The 17501-nt window shown below is 40.8% G+C and overlaps 1 long non-coding RNA gene across 2 annotated transcripts; it reads right to left on the reverse strand.

The window, feature by feature from the left end:
- Positions 1-4661: 4661 nt before the first annotated feature.
- On the reverse strand, positions 4662-12482 carry LOC143660260 (uncharacterized). 2 transcript variants are annotated; one of them, XR_013163901.1, is made up of 4 exons: positions 12390-12482; positions 12104-12244; positions 5140-5247; positions 4662-5014 (listed from the first exon to the last, which is right to left on the reverse strand). It is a non-coding gene; the product is annotated as an uncharacterized LOC143660260 (long non-coding RNA). The 2 variants fall into 2 exon arrangements; XR_013163900.1 differs by having other exon boundaries at positions 12104-12473.
- Between the last annotated feature and the right edge of the window lie 5019 nt (positions 12483-17501).

A 17501-nucleotide genomic window follows, 5' to 3' on the forward strand; every position in this document is an offset into this window, starting at 1 on the left:
AAAACAAAGCAAATAATAAATGGGAAAAAACTCCATTTTGTTAAAGGAAATCTATTGACATTATCTTTAATATAATTCATCTGTGAATTCAGGAATTATAGAAGCTCCAATAATACCTGCTTACTTTCTGGTTGTTGCTGGACTCCCCTATTCTTCCAACTCCCAGTGAAGTAAGTATGAAGGAGACTTTATTCTAAGGGCAAAGGGGTCATTGTAAGGTTTAATCAGGGAAGTCCATGAGCAGATTTGAAGTTCTGTGGAGAAAGTTATAGGGAGGAAGAGTGGCCATGTGAAAGCCAGTTGGGGGACTGTTGAGTTGTCCCAGTGAGAGAAGATGGCATGATGGACTTATTGGGGCAGTGCTGATGGAGGGAATTTAACAGAGTCCAGAAATATTTTAATAATAGAATCAATGGGATCAATGGTAGGATTATAGAAACGGCGTTGTCAAGAATGATTTCCGGATTTCTGGCAACAGAAACTGGGTGACTGATAAAGTTTAAGTTCAAGGTAAGAGTAGATTTGGGGTCAGTAGGAAAAGGACTGTCCAAAGTTGAATTTAAGATGTACCTATGTAGATTCAGTCTCTCTTGGCCCTGAAAGTAACAGGCACTCCCCTCAAATTTCTCCAACGGAAAAAGAAAAGTCTTGGCTTATATAATGAAAAATCCAGGGGTGGGATGGGCTTTATATCCAAAGTGCCATCAATGATATCAGGAGCCTCCTCCCCCCATACACACACACTTTTCTTTCCCTCTGTCAACTGTTTTACTCTGTGTTGTCTTCATCTTCTGGCCAATTCTTACCGAGTATAGTCCAAAGCTATCTTACATTCTACAAGCTTAATATTCCCAGTGGAAAAATAGTCTTTTTTCCCCCAAAACACTAGCAAGATTGTTAGGTATGGAAGTTATTGACCCATGTTTGACCAAATCTCTTTCTTTTTACCAATCTGCCTCTGTGTGGCTAGACATATGACTAAAACCATGTGGAGAATGAATCTGCAAGGGATGGTCCTCTAAAGGAAGATTGGGAACTGTTACCAAAACAAGCAAACAAAATAAATGGATTGGGCAGACAAATAACAGATGTTTTTTATTTACAAGCAGATAGTTGATCTTGTAATTTATTGCCCAAACCCAGTTGCCCTTGAGCATGAAAGGAGGCGCTTTGAATAATTATGCCAGAATAACACTTGCAAACGGACTTTCCTGAGCAAATTGAGACAGCTATCACCATATCTATAGGATATCCAAGTGGAGATGTAGACTAGTCATTGGCTCTATGTGTTTGTGCTCAGCTGAAAGGGCTGGGTTGGGGTAGGATAGAGGGTTTTGATTAGTTGACAGGAGTAGTTCTGATGGAATGAGAAGGAATGAAACCAGACTGGAATGGGATAAAATTGAAAAGTGGCAATGTGTGGACACATCTCTCTTAAGAAGGATTGTGAAGGACAGCACAGAGATAAGGCAAAAGCAGGCAGAAAATATGTGGGAGAAAGATGACTTTTAATGGTGTAGCCACTATGGAAAGGAGTACGGCAGTTCCTCTAAAAAATAATTAGCTTAATACCCAGAAATTCCACTCCTAGGTGTACACAGAAAGAAATTGAAAACAGACACTTGTACACAAATGTTCATGGCAGCATTATTCACAATAATCAAAAGGCGAAAAGAAAAGCTGAATGCGTAAACAGAATGCGGTTTCTACATACAATAGAATATTATTCAGTCATAAAAATGAACGTTATGATACACAGGACAACCTGGATGAACCATCAAAACACCATGCTGGTAAAATAAGCAAGGCACATAAGGACAAATACTGTGATGCCATTTATATGAAATATCTAGAAATAGCAAATCTGTGGAGACAGAAATTTGATTAGAGGTTACCAGGGGCTAGGAGGTGGGGAGGAGAAAAGAGGAGAGGTGTTTGTTTGTTGTATATAGATTATTTGTAAGTTTTGAAATAAAATTTTTAAAAAATCACAGGGGGAAAAAAGGAATGAATTTTAAGAATAAGAGAATAGTGGAAACTTTAAGAGAGAATGCAACTATTGAAGGAAGCTCTCAGATTGTAGGAGGGGCAAGAACCCAAAGGAAGGGGTAGGACCAGCTTCAATTTTATAAAAGGAGGAAAGAAGTGGAGAATGGAGCAGGTGCAAGTGGCCTCAGAGAACCAGTGGAAGGAAAATGAGATGGTCTTGATGATGGTTTCTCATTTCTCCAGACAAGACAAGGCCATTTGCCAAGATTGTGGTTGAAGACAGAAGAAGGGTTTGAAATAGTCATTGTGGCAAGATGGTTGGTGACAAAAATGTACCAGACATAAAAGTACTAAGATTGCTTGGCAATGTGGTATATCCAGATGAGGCTGTCCATGGGTGAGAGTCATCACTGGAATTCTCTGACGCAGAAGGCTACAGAAATGACCATGCCTCTGGCGAGACTGGGAGAAATATGATCAACTGATGCCCATAAGGATGGTGGCAGACCACTTCATTCATTTTTCAAAACCCAAAGAAGCTGGGCACATTTCCCATCACCACAGCCAGAGACTGTCTTAGGGATGAGGGTGTCCTATAAAGCAATTTAGGACGTGCAAATAGTCAATCTCCAGGTGTGCCTGAAGTAAGGTGGTCTTACTCCTAAGTGAATGACAGCATCTGAATGAGGAAGAAACATTTTCAAAATCCCTCTTTTCAACTGTAGGATATTACTGCTAAAGTTGGGGTAAGGTAGATTTGGCCATAACTTATAAGTCCGGCCTTTCTCTGGAGATCTCAAGACAGTGCCTTGTCCTGGTCAGCACCCGTTCCAGGTCAGCTTCCGCTTCACCTGGAAGCTCCCAGAGAACAAGGCCACTGGGTGTTTGCCATGATCTGCAGGCATTTGAAACTGCACTGAGCAACTAGAAGTTGCTTAGTTCATGGTTGTTGAAAGAACGGGAGGCTCTCTGGAACCCTTGAACTATTACTCTACACGTGGGAGCCAAAGCCTTTGTGTTTTCATCCTAGCTGGTAATGTTCCATTTAAGAGATTCGTGTTGGGTTTTATCACCTCCAGCCCTTGAACACAGTGGTCTTTTCATGACTGACATTTGAAAATTAAGTAAAATCTTCAAATGAAAATGTCATAAAAGGAAATTCTGGTTGTTCACCTTGTTTTCTATGCTTTTTTTTTTAAACATTAAAATGAAAGGATCTCTCTTGTACATGGACAACTTACTGGGGCTATTGAGAAGCAAATATCTGATTTAGTATCTGGGGTATTCTCAAGCTCCAAGATTAGAGAATTAGAATCAGAGGTAGCATTAACCTTTTAGCCACACCTGGCTTCTGTAAGTTCCCACTGGGCCTCCAGTGACCTGCTTGCCTGAAACACAAGGATCAGAGTTTGAAGTCCTACATTGAGTCATCCTCAGGGTAGTTGACTCCACAACGAACGTCACTTGAAACTTCCCTTTCCCCCACCTCAGAATGCCATGATTATGCATCGAGCTGTTGCTATTTACAGATCTCTTAGCACAGAGAGCATTACACAGGCAGTGACACAGAATTACAACCATCTAGACATATGGTTTGGATAAACAAAGCTCAAAGCACAAATTAACCATGGTTGACTATAACTCTCGCTCTCTATTCCCCAGGGAGGGACTTTAGTGAAACTCCCAGTAGGTGAAAGCAATACATATCAGGAAGTATAGTACATACAGCATGGTTTAGACAAATGCTAAGCCTTATTTAATGCTTTTCAGAGTGCCAGAACACAATGGCACCAACCTGTCTAGGAAAAGTTATAACTCTGTGCCAGTTTCCTATAAATAGTAACTGCACTCCTACTGGATTCCATGGCTGTGTGCTCTGAGACCAAAGAATGCCTTTCATTTGCCATCACCTTGCTTTCACTTCCCATGTCCTCAAAGGGCTGGGTGCCTTCTGCATCTAGATATCAAAGTGGCATGGGTTTGTGGTCTTTCTCCCTTTTGGGGTCCTTTCTTCCCCATACTAGGCCAATCAAGGCCCCACCCAGCTCGGTCAGCCCCATGAATGCCATAAGGAGTGGATCATTTCTCCTTTCTGGCAGTAAGAGGTCCTCTCACTTCCCATATTCCATATTTCATGAGAATTTATTCCAGGACAGGAAATTTTCTCTGGGAGGTCCTTGGCTTAATCTTTGACACACAAACCTTATAAACTTTGTTTAATAATAAAGAATATAATATTTGTTTTACATAACACATAGCATAGCTTTACAAAGGAGAGAACAAAATAAATAAATAACCAGAGTAAAAGCCTCCTACTTGGCTTGCACATTTGTACTAGAGAGTTTTTAAAGATTAAAAAAAAAAAATCCACAGAACACACAGCTAAATATATATCGACTTTTTCCCCCTTGTCTTTGGTGCCTTTTCAGATACACATCATGTACTTACTTCTTCTCTCTCTCTCTCTACCCCACCCCTTCTCTCGAGCCACACAGATTCTCACATGTCCTCATACACGTACTTTATACAAATTAAAATGAGAATCTATCATCCAGGAGCTTACCTGAGAGAATGTGCACATATGTGGCCACAGTTTGCTGAGAACTATACAGCGACAGACAAACCTTAAAGGTGTAATATCTTATGAGCTGATGAATCTTCAAGGTTTACTGTTTTATTAACTGACTCTAATATTTTAAAGATACACAAAGAAATCATTCTGCTTGATGAGGTTTACAGAGGAATGGTGCACAGGCTCACTTGTCCAAAGGGAACTAACGGAGTTTCTGAGAGTTGTGGCAGGTGCATTGAATCTCTAATGCCCTCTGACTGAAATTCCAGATGCCAACTTCTAGAAACAGCATGGTCATTTTGAGTCAAGTAATTTTTATGAGATCCATTCAAGTGGCCTTGACAGCTTCTTTCTTGCACAGCTTGGACAGCAGGACACTGTCCCACCTTGACCCCACATGGCTATTGTTGACATGTCTCCATGCTGTCATTTTCATATCTTATTTCCAATTCTCTGAAGTGAATAAAGAAGACTACCAAATCACTCTCTGTCATGTTAATTTGTCCAAATTGAAATGGGGGAGGACAGGAGCTGAGATTCCCAGGGCAAAGCTAATGGATTTTACCAAAGCCACTTACCTGAATTCAACAATTCAAGTCAATTCCATTCAATTCAGCTAATATTTACTGAAATCCTTCTTCCAAGCCTTGCAGACACAATAGGAAAGGATCTTTTGAAGCTCAAATCTAGAAGGGGAGAATTAGGGATAAAATAATCCTAATAACAGGAAGGCAGCTATGAGAGGGATAGGAAGACCTAAAAGAGGGAGGAAGACTTAAAAGTGTTTCCAAACCTAGAGAGGACATAGAGATATTTACCAGGTCTCAGTCTTACTTGCATCTTTCCATCTTACGAGTCAAATGAAAATATCTCCAAGTATGTTGAAAATAACATCTGGTCACACTGGACTCCGATAGACATTGGATGTGTTTCATTTGGCGTCCATGTAAAAGAGATTATACTAGTCCATAAAGAGGGATTTTACATCTAGGCTCATGTGATGTTTATTAGTAACACATTCCATATGCATTTACAGATGTACATTCTATAAATTGGAATTTCTATAGGCTAGCTGTAGATGAACGACATTTGTGGTAAATTTCTTAGGCAATCTAAGAACAGATGGGAGGGGTGAATCCCATGTCTCAAAACAGACAGGAATCAAGGGGATCCAGGGTTGAGGCAGAGTTGACCACATCAGGGTACTCTCTTCTCTCTGGCGAGCTGAACTTAAACCACTTTCTTGACCTCACATTGCTGTATTCCAGATTCCAAGTCCTGGCGCGCGAGAGAGGTTGATTGCTCTGGTTTATGTCAAGGGCTCAATTCTTGGCATCTTGGTTTACAGATTCGCCAAGACCAAGACTGACGGTGAGATAAGTCATAAGAAGGAAATCAGGATGTCATTACTGGAGGTAAAATGAGTGGAGCCAGGTGGCCAAGAGGCAAAAAGTCCAACATATAGTGGGTTAACTACTGTGTTAATGCCAAAATAAAATCATGGACACTGAAGCCAAAGGATACACAATTTATGGTGGGAAGTGGATGTGTAAATAACTCACTAAAAAACAAAGGAGAAGGGGAATGTGACAAGAGAAGAGAGGTAAAGAAGTCGTTCCAAGGGAGGTTGGAGGAGGGACTTTGGTTTCTGGTTAACATGTTCAGCTATGCTCAGAATAAAATCATAGAGATGCTTGAAAGGAATACAAAATGCATCTGATGCATTTGTGCATGTGGCTGAACCTATGAGGAGATTCAAGTCAGCACCAATTTGACATAAGGATAACTGCACACTCATGTTGGAGTCATGATATTTGTTCCTTGTTGATTTCGGTGTGAAGGTGGTTCACCACCTTTTTTTTTTTGGCTTTAAGAGGGGAAATTTAATAAGTTGCTACTTTTTCTGTTCTAAGGCCGAGAAAATGTCCCAGTTAAAGCAAGTCTATAGAAATGTCCAATCTAAGGCATCCAGGGAAAGATACCTTGGTTCAAGAAGGTTAGTGAAGTTCAGGGTTTCTCTCTTGAGAAGGCACATGGCAAACACAGTCACAGCTTCTCTCTCATCTGGAAAGGCACATGGTGAACACAGTCAGGGTTCCTCTCTCATCTGGAAGGGCACATGGCGGACACGGCATCATCTGCTAACTTCTTCTCCTGGCTTCTGGTTTCATGAAGCTCCCCAGGAGGCATTTTCCTTTTTCATCTCTAAGGGTCACTGGCTCGTGGACTCTCTGCTTTGTGGTGCTGCAGCATTCTCTGCTCTCTCCAAATCTCTTTTTCTCCAAAATGTTTCTTCATTTATAGGACTCCAGTAAACCAATCAAGATCCACCCAAATGGGTGGAGACATGTCATCACCTAATCCAGTTTAACAATCATTCTTGATTAAATCACATCTCCAGGGAAATTATCTAATTGCAGATTCAAACATACAACATTGAATAGGGATTATTCTGCCGTCATGAAATTCACCACCTATTCTTTAGGCTGCCTCACCAAATCTCAAAAAAGTGCAGATATGTGTGTAACTGACCTCATACATCACACACACACACACACACACACACACACACACACACACACACACACACACACAGCTACTGGAAATCTTTGCCTAAATTTCTGTCCTCCTACCCTAGAAGAATTCAGTATCCTTTCCATGAGTTTACACTGTGACCTACCCATATTGCAAAGGCTGCACCTGCCACATTAAATTAAAATTACCTTTGGTGGGTGGTATCTTATCTATCTGTGAATTTTCTGTGCCCAGCATAGTACCTGGTACTGAATAGGCCTGTGATAAATGTTGAATGAATAAACATAGTTCAGCGTATACCTCCTTAAATCTTAATCTTGCCACTATTGAATATAATAAAATCTTCCCGCTCCACACTCTAACTGGTTTAGCTCTGTATGGCTCTGGTGTAATTCTGTTGGTGGGTTTCCCTATTGTTTTCTCTAGTTGCTTCAATGGGATGTATATTTTGGCTTTTACTGGTTTTTCAGTCCTGGAATCACAGATCCAGGAATGTACTCACCGAAATTCATCCCCTCATTTTCCTGTGCACACTGTGAGACTACATTTTCCAGCTTCCCTTGCAATTAGGCACGGCCATGTGACTCAGTTTTAGCCGCTGGAAGCAAAGGAAATGAAGTTTGACACTTATAGGACTGGCCCATAAAAGCCCCCTGCACAATCATCCTTCTCTTTCCTCATCCACCAGCTGAGTGGAGAAGAAACCAAGGTTCTAGAGCTGTGCGCTATTCACTAGCAGACTTTATCCATATGTGGCTATTTAAATTTAAATTAATTAAAGTTAAGTAAATTGCATAATTCAGTTTCTTAGTCTCTAAGGTGATGTAGCTACATTTCAAGTGCTCATTAGCTACAGGCCAGTAGAGGTTAACATCTTGGACAGGGGACTATGGAACATTTCCACCACCACAGAAATTTCTTCTGGTGAACTAGAAGAACTCTAGAACAGGGCAAAGTCACAGAGGGCTATAGGCTGGGGCCCTGAACAATGCACGAAACCCACTCCTCACTGCCATCACTACCACTGGTTGGACATGATGAGAAGAAAAAGTAAACTTCTGTTATGTTGAGCCCTTTAGATTGAAGGAAGGGGATGTTATCATTCACAGGAGCTAGTGACCCCTTATTTGATACTGCACTTGCGTGTTAAAGCACCAAGTCCTGTAGTTCACTTCTCTTTTGATAGATCCTGGACAAGGAATCCTGCTTGGAGAAGTATCTTGCACCAGGACAGAGAGCAAATGAATTTCTGGAGTCTAAGCCATGAACATATGGAAGACATGTTAAAGGCTTGACTTTCAGATTTGAAGGAATTTAGAGGCTGAAGATTTGCTGCTCTCACTTGTTGATGAAGCCTTACTAATGCACTGATATAAATATGCCTCTGCAAACTTCTCATCTACACATAAGGACCTCCTGACATCTGTAATTCATAGATGATATAAAATGAATAGAAAAATTAATAATTCTCCCCCATTCACAACCCCAATAGCTCAGACAACGGGGACTGAAATTCCCAACGGGCTATGAAACACTACAAAGCAATATCATAACTTTAGACTTCCTTTCCCAAAATCCTTTCATAGCTTTGTGTTGCACTTGGAATAAATTGCCTTCACTTGGAATGGACAGGCCGTTCATTGCCTGGCCCTCCCCAGCCTTTTTATCTCACCTCTTACCAATCTCCCGTTTGCTTAATGTGGTCACCATGCTTCAGTCTTGCTGGATTTCTTTCTGTTCCTTGAAGATATTATGCAAGTTGTTACCTTTGAGCCATTGCCCAGAATGCTCTCTGCCTTCCCAATCCCCCTGCTCCTCCTCATCCTCCACCCTCAACATGCAGATTTCATACACTTGTTCCTTCCTAATAGTCAGACAGTCCTTTCTGATTACTCAGTCTTCCCCATTCCTCTGTCACATTTTTCCTTAGCATGGTCTTGTAAACCTTTCTCTCCTCCTCTAGCATTAAAAATTACCTTCCTGAGGGCAACAGCCTCATTGCTGTGCTTTACAGCTGTGTACTCTGTTCCAGGTACAGTGGGAGCAGGAGGCCCTCAGAGAAGGTTCTGAATACCCACAATGAATAGTATTCAGGTGTAAAAAGGAGTGACGTTCTGACACATACTATGACATCGATGAAATGTGAAAATATAATGTGGAGTGAAACCAAGCCAGACAGCAAAAGACAAGTGTTGTATGAGACACCTAGAGTAAGAAAATTCATAGAGAAAGATGGTAGATTACGGGTTTCCAGCGTCCGGGGGCTGGGGGAGGACACTGTCAATGTTCAGTGAGTGCCAAATTTCTGTTTGAGGTGATGAAAAAGTTTGGATTAGTGGCTATTGGTGACAATAGCACAATATTGCAAATGTAATTAATACCACTTAATTGTAGACTGGAAAGTCGTTTAAGTGGGGAATTTTGAGTTGTCTCTCTGTTATTACAATTAAAAAGTTTGAAAACACTACCAGAATACCACGAAATGCTGCAAAAAAAAAAAAAAAGGAAAGAAAAATGGTACCAAATAAACTTCTTCAATATTCTGGTAGAATGGATCATTTAAAATTTTAAGAATGGGATTCTTATCCCTGATGACCATACATATATATTCACATGAAATGGGAATTGTAATTAATTAAATTTTATGACTTCGAGAATTTCATTATTTTTCTTTGGGATTATCAGGAATTCTTAAATATTTATTAGCCACTTTTACTGTAGATTCCATAAATCAAAACAGAAAATCCATAAAACTGCTGCATGTCCTTTGTGGGGGAAATATGCATATGTGTGTACATGTCAGTTCACATGAGATAATCTTAAGGCTACTGATTTGTGGACTCAGTTTCTAGGGAGTAGCATCTTGTGAGTGTCACATTATGTACTTAAACTTGCAAAGGTAATTAATTACTTCATCACAAAAATATTAATACAACTTGATTGTATAATTACCCCACTAATAAGGAAGTTAAATGATGTTATGATTCCATATGCTGATATTTGCTTTAAATTTTAATTACTGACTCCAGGTGACAAAGTCTCAGATAGGGAGATGGTACATGTACAAAACACTGTGCTGGTTTGAAAGGATGTATGTACCCTAGAAAAGCCATGTTTTAATCCTAATCCCATTTTGTAGAGGTAGCCGTTTCTTTTAAACCTTATTCGGTATTGAATGTTTGAAAATGTAATCAGATCATCTCCCTGGAGATATGATTTAATCAAGAGTGGTTGTTAAGCTGGATTAGGGGAAATGTGACTCCATCCATTTGGGTGGGTCTTGATTAGTTTCCAAAGTCCTATAAAAGAAGAAACATTTTGGAGAATGAAAGCGATTCAGAGAGAGCAGAGAAGAACAACATAGCCACGAGAAGCAGAGAGAACCAGCCAGCAACCTTTGGAGATGAAGAAGAAAAATGCCTCCTGGGGAGCTTCATGAAACAGGAAGCCAGGAGCGAAAGCTAGTAGGTGACACCGTGCTCACCATGTGCCCTTCCAGCCAAGAGAGAAATCCTGACTGTGTTCACCATGTGCCTTCTCAGATGAGAGAGAGAGAAACCCTGAATGTCATCAGCCTTCTTGAACCAAGGTATCTTTCTCTGGATGCTTTAGATTGGACATTTCTATAGACGTTTTAATTGGGACATTTTCTCAGCTTTAGAACTGTGAACTAGCAACTTATTAAATTCCCCTTTTTAAAAGCCATTCTGTTTCTGGATATTGCACTCCAGCAGCTAGCAAACTAGAACAAACACATTGTCAGCTTTATTCTGAATGACACTGCCTTTGCAATCTACATCTCTGAACCTATCATGCATATTTGACCTACAAAGATTCATATACTCAAAACACTGGCATGTTTTATTTTGGAATGTGTGGAGGTGAAAGAAATATATCAGTAGAGATTTCTTCCATAGAGATTTCTACTCACATTAATTAAAAAAAAAAAAAAGCCTTTCATTTTATGGGTCAAAATAACACAGCTGTTACAAGCTATCTTTGGAGTTCCAATTTTTTAAAGCTCCTATCTTTACCCTATTTCTGATATTTCGTCTATACACTTAGAAATAATGTGTTGATAATGTATATGATTATTTTAGGGGGTACATGAGCAGACTTTTCTGATTTAATAGCTATGTCTTCCTTGAAATTTTTAATGATTCACAACTTGTGGCAAATTATTCTGATTTCCCAGTAGAGTAGTGATAATAAGTTTCTTTTGAAATAAATTTAAGTGAAAATGTGCCTCATATTAAAAAAAAAAGTTAGTAAACGGTGTTTCTGACATCACATGGCTCTAGCAAAACATCCTGACTGTGACATGCAAATGAGTAATGTTCAGGAAACTGTTTTGCACATCTGGATACTGGAAATATCTAATCAAGCCACTGGATTTCTTAATTTCTGCTACCTGTCAACAGCTTTTTTTTTTTTTTAATCTCCTTCTGCTGTGTTCAATCCCTGGCAAAGAGGGAATGGTTTATGGATGGTCATGCAATGCCTGAGTCTTTAGTAGGAAGTAAAGACACGTCTTTACACATGCCTATTCCTTGAATGTCGAAGTAAAACGATCAGTCAGCTCAGGCAAAATGGCTTATCCAGTTGTGAATACAAAGTTGCTTTCCTTTCGATGTGCTGGAATAAAGTTTAAGAATCACTGAAGACTGTTCCCAGAGCAAATGTTCCTGCTTCCTTGCTCGCCTCTGTCGCCTCCACTCAGCTTGCTTCCTGAAGAAGGACCCAGGTATAGGGGGAGGCACTTCCTGAGGCCCCCACTAACGCTGGCTTCTCTTCCCCTGCAGATCCCCGTGGCCCCCCACTCTGACGTCGGGTCAGCTGAGAATTCAGTAGTCTGTCCAACCACAGTGACTCACAAAATCTCCAGTTGCTCTGAGGCTGGGACAAATTTCCCTAACAGGAAGGCATATTTTAAATGATGACGTGAGTGATGGAAAGCTCTCATAGGACCTTGATTTGGAACGACCAACCAGAACTTCCAAAACTTACCCTAATTTGTCCAGCCCCATTTGTTCTGAAATCTGGGCTGGTCAGGACGGGAGTTCCCAGACCGTTGCCAAGAATTTCTCCTCCAGGGCCCTCTAGTGATAACCAAACAGTAACGCTCAGCACATCAAGCCCTTCCAGGCTCTGGAAGGAAAAGTGGGGCATGAGAAGGCAAAAAATAAAATAACATGAAATTAAAATAAAAATAATAAAGTAAAATAAAAAATAGTAAAATAAATTGGAAAGATAAACTTTAAAACTCCCCCCAAATTGCCAGGACTTCAAAGACCTTTCTCAAGCACCCAAGGGAAAATGATTTAGCTAAAATTTGGAAACCATGGTTGGGGGGATGGGCTGCCCACAGCACAAGGACTCTGCATGGTCCATGCATTCTGTGACCTCACACCCATTTTAAAATAGAATCTTGTTACATCCTTAATGGTTCTTTTTTTAAATGAAACTACAGAAACTCAATACATATGGTAAGGAACTGCCAAGCATTTTATGATATCATCTTGAATGTGTTCTACCTTATCTGGAGTTGTGTTGTTTATTGCTCCTTCACCCCCCAGCACATGCATAGCCCTGGGGACCAGCATATGCCGGGTGTGGGGTGGGGGTGGGGGACCTCACGTTGGGTCTCCTTGTGTCTGGACTCACCCTTCCAGCTTCCAGAGCCTGGCCCCCATTGCACTTTGCCATCAAATCTCTTCCCTGTTTTCTCGTGGTTGTCTGCTCCCCGCACGGCATGATTTTTCTCCTTGAAGTCCTCACTCGTGCTGGTGCAGATGGAGACCTGGGATGTCCCTCTTCACCAGTCCCGGTCCAGTTTGGGCTGATTTTCCAGCAACAGCAGCCCACAGTCAGTCTTCCTGACTTTGTGGTCACTCCGCTTCTCCCGCAATAGGTCTGATCTTTATCATTAGACTAAAAGCTTCCCAAGGGCTGGAAATGCTGCCCCGTCGGTACCCCTCTAATACACCCAGCAGTTTCATATGCATTATTACCTGTTGAATGGAAGATGAATGGTCCCGAGATAGATCTGAAAGATAGGAGGGAACCACAAGCAGGAGCTGCCTGAAGAATGAATCCTAATTTTAGATCCTACTGACTCTTTCTGTCAAGGACTCTTTGGACTATGAAAACAGGAACAATTATGGTGTAAATGGACTTTGAAAAGAGCAATAATTAGGTAATTAAAAATGTACTTCGGTTTCATTATGGTGTCCATAAAATTCCACCATCGAAAAACAAACTATTTTAACATATTTTACTTAATATAATTCATGTAATTGTGATTTTTATGTTCCACCTAGTTATGCAGTTAAGTAGTACATGGCTATTTCTTACAATTAAACATTGCTAAAATCTGCCGCCAGTTCGGAGCACAGAGTATGATGTATTTTACAACTTTTTATGCTAAACAGTAGACAGTGTTAATATTATATTCGTTTAATTCCATTTTAATTAGTTGAATAATATTTTTAAATGTGAATATAGACCTAACTAGAAAAGCACAATACTCAAGGCTGTTTTCTTTCAAATTATGTATCTGTAACTTGCTGTTTCTCTACCAAAGAAAATGGTTGTGCATGCAGGTGCCTGAGTTGAGAATAATGTAGGTTTTCCAGTTGCCCATCCAAGGTTATCCCTCTTTGGGCAAATCCATTGTCACAAATATGTAGTATATCAGGAATTCTTCTGCACTATTTCCCTTGAAAAGTTAACCCCTAGGAACTCTTGGGACTGGTTTCATGCGTTGCTGGGGCTCATAGCTTGAGGCCAGAGGCACAGAGTACAGGAAAGTTCAAAAAATTCCAGTGTTCCAAGGACACCTTCTGCTTTGGGGAAGGGCAGGTGGAGCTTCTTAAATGAACTGCCTCTGAGTACTGGTCCTTGGCTCCGACCCAGATGTCTGAGGGACCAGACATGAGCCCCCTCTAACTGGGCCTCACCGCAGGCCACAGTTCTCCTGATGGGCTTCTGGCCTCCTTTTACAACTAACCAGGTTGGTGCTGAAGAAGCCTACAGCAGAGGTGCCCATCTATCCAGTGTCAGAGATGGTTCCTCAAAAGTACCAGCTGAGCACCTACGGAAGAGCAGGAATTAACTAGGATGAGCAAGGATTAGAAGATCCCAAGTTCCTTTTGAGCAGATGGCATTTGGTGGCATTATATAGAGTACTTTACATCCCTGCTCTTCTTGATTTTCCTTCTAACCCAAGCATATGCACTATCGGCCAAGCTTTGCCCCGGCCCCCTGACATCCCTGACTTCATTTCCACTGCACTCCTTACCTTGGTATAGAGTATCAGTACAGGTACATTGTCAGAGCTATCTTCTCTCTCTCTCCTCTCATCTCTGATCTCCTTTCTTTTATCTTCCCCACCTACTGAATACTGACTCAGATGAATGTTCTTAAAAATACCGTGTCCTTCTGCCTAATGCCTCCAAAATCAAGCCCTTACCTTTCCTCCTGGCCAGACAGTCAGAGTCCACCTCCACATGTTCCATATTACCAGTGTCACCTTCCTTGCCTCTGTCCCAAAATATGAGCCCTCCATTAAGTCAGCTCCACTCAACACAAATGGACTGAGATTCTGCTATGAAAGGGAGAGGGAATGGGAGCAGTCAGGTCATTCCCTTGAGGAATCAGGATGACTCTCCCTGTTCTCAGGGTCATCACTGCTCATCCCATCTGACTGACAAACAACATTCCCGGTTCTCCTGCCCTTCAACTATTTTCATATATTCACAGGCTCAGCTCTCACATGACATCTTTCTAGGGCTGCCTCAGACCCTCGGGTTGAAATGAGGTAAGGCATGTAGAGGGGCTCAGTAACCAATGCAACAATAATCTTGTTCATGGGGCAACTCCTCAGGACCTGATTCTGTTCTTAATACCTGTCATTAATCATCTAATTTAATCCTGCAACATGCTTCGAGTGGTTATCTCTCAGTGACCCCACTTAGAATAGGTTATGAGACTGTCCTGAAGTCACACAGCCACTAAGTGGCAAAGCAGAATGTAAGCCCAGATGACCTGACTCCAAGCTCTGTGTTCCTAACCATTGCTCTGCCCTAGTCCCTAATTTCTGGGACTCAGAAATTAGTAAGTCTAATAATTATTAGTTGCTACATTGGATATCAAGGAATACTCTTCTTTTTGTTTGCTCCTGCTGATTTTGCAATTGGGTCTGCTGACTCAACCTTCAGGTTTGAATGTAAGTTCATATTCAGCTACTTTGACACTAGACTGGGCATGCATTGGCAGGCTGAGTCTTACCCCTTCAGAATCCAATCCTCCCACATCATGAATCCATTTAAACTCTGCCAGAAAATCTGTCAGTGGCCTTGGACCTAGCACCTAGCAAGCTGGGAATCAGTCTTGAGATACTCAGCCAAGGCATTCTGTGCAGCACACTCTTTGGGCATCAGCATTCCCAACTACCCTGCTACCTTCAAGAGCAGCCCCCACTCACATTGTGGTTCATCTAGCTTCATTGCTACCTGATTCTAATCCCTAGCCATCTCATCATCTCATGCCTAAGACAATTAACTACTCTAGTTATGGCTGGTACTAACTAAATGTTTTGATGAAGGTAATGACAGTGAGTGAAGACTTCATGCAACTCCCAGAGGTGGGTGTTACCAGGCACTACTGGGAGAGGGAATGCTATGTCCACAGATCAGTATTTGGTATTGGGAAAGCCATGACTTGCTACACTCTGTGCCTTCTCTTGCTCTAGAAAAGCAAGACTTTCACATACAGTGGACACATGTTTTTTCAAGCATTTGGAATCCATTCCTTCTTCTTGTCACCCCAACTTGACTTTCCTTGGCATATACCCCTTTCCACATTTTGGAGCTTTGATGAATCACTTTTCAAGGTTCCTGATTCTCTCCTTTGCCAAGAGACAGACGTGTTTTACAAGCTGGGGAGTCTGAATGTTAACAGGGAAGAGACAGAGATGGAAAATGGTTGGAGCTGATTCATCCCAATAGGATGCCAGAGGATTCTGCATTAATTCCTGCTGCTAAGTCTCTGGAGCTCCCTAATCCACATCCTTTCCAAGATCCCATGTTTAAAGCTTTGATTCCCTAAACTACACCATTTCTATCTATACGTTGTTTTTCTTAAGAGTCTATTTTTGTTACTTGAAATTGTAGGATCCTAAGCAATAGGGGGACTTAACATTCATTAATTCATATAGCAGAGAGTTATTAAGGATGTTCTCTGTGTAAGGCTCTGCTTGGAACTAGGGATACAGCTGTGAGAAGTACAGAGATGATTTCTGTAATCAGTGAAGAAAGTCACTCATTTTACGCAGGATTATGCTTTGGGATCAAGGAGTAATCTTGGGCCACGTGTAGGTCTCCTCTCTGACTTGGCTTGACTTCAAGTAGGGCAGCCCCATCTTCTGCACTAGTTTACAGGCTGTGCTTCATCTACACGTGACTTGGGTATCAGTCGAACTTACTCTTCCCTCCATCACTACACTAAACTGTAGACTCACCAAGTCCCATAAATTGGAGGCCATAAGTAGTTCCTCAGAAATTCCTCCATCCAGTTGGCCAACCCATTCTATCTCGGGGACTTTGTGAGGGACAGTTTCTGAGGGTTAAAAGAAGATCCAATAGTTAATCAGGAGACCTAGATAACTTGTTGTTTTATCACAAAATTTCATTTTGTTGTTAGATAAGTCAGTTCCACTCTTTGAATTGAACTCACAGTTGACATAACTATAAACAGTTCCCCTTTACATAAATTGGGAAATTGTTCAGATGATCTCTAAGACTCTCCTGCTTTGACAATTTTTAAAGATCTTCTGTCAAGGGTAAACCCCCTAGGCAAGAGAGAAGAAAGCTGCTGCTTCTTGTGATTTGAAGGTTCTGAATGGTGTAAAAAGAGTTAAGTTTTGCAGCACTTTGCAACATTGATAAAAATGTGTGTACTTTAATTTCTAATAAAAAAATCAGGCAGGTATGAATAGCAATAAAATTGCTCAAAAATTGTTCAAATTGAAAGGAAACAATTGGAAATGGATTTGGAAATACAATGTTTAGCTAAGCAAGCTATAATGTTCTGTTATTTTAATCAGCATTGTAAAGTAATTTAAATGATGCAGGAAGAGATTTTATACTTTAATATATAATCACTTTTTTTCAATGCATTCATCAAAAGGTATTTCGTGTTAATGATGAAGGCTGACAACAGGCACCAGCTATAATGTTCTCTTGCTCTGGGTTTATGTTTAAGAGCTTTTAGATTTAACTTTTTTTTCTGTTCTTGCCTGCTAGTCTTAAAGGAAAATTTCTGCAATTTTGGTTGAAAATAGATGGTGGTAAATGTTTCAAGACTAAAAATTTTAAAGGGACATCTATGACATTTCTCTTATACT

Source organism: Tamandua tetradactyla, chromosome 16 (genome assembly GCF_023851605.1).
Source record: "Tamandua tetradactyla isolate mTamTet1 chromosome 16, mTamTet1.pri, whole genome shotgun sequence".
Taxonomy (NCBI): domain Eukaryota; kingdom Metazoa; phylum Chordata; class Mammalia; order Pilosa; family Myrmecophagidae; genus Tamandua; species Tamandua tetradactyla.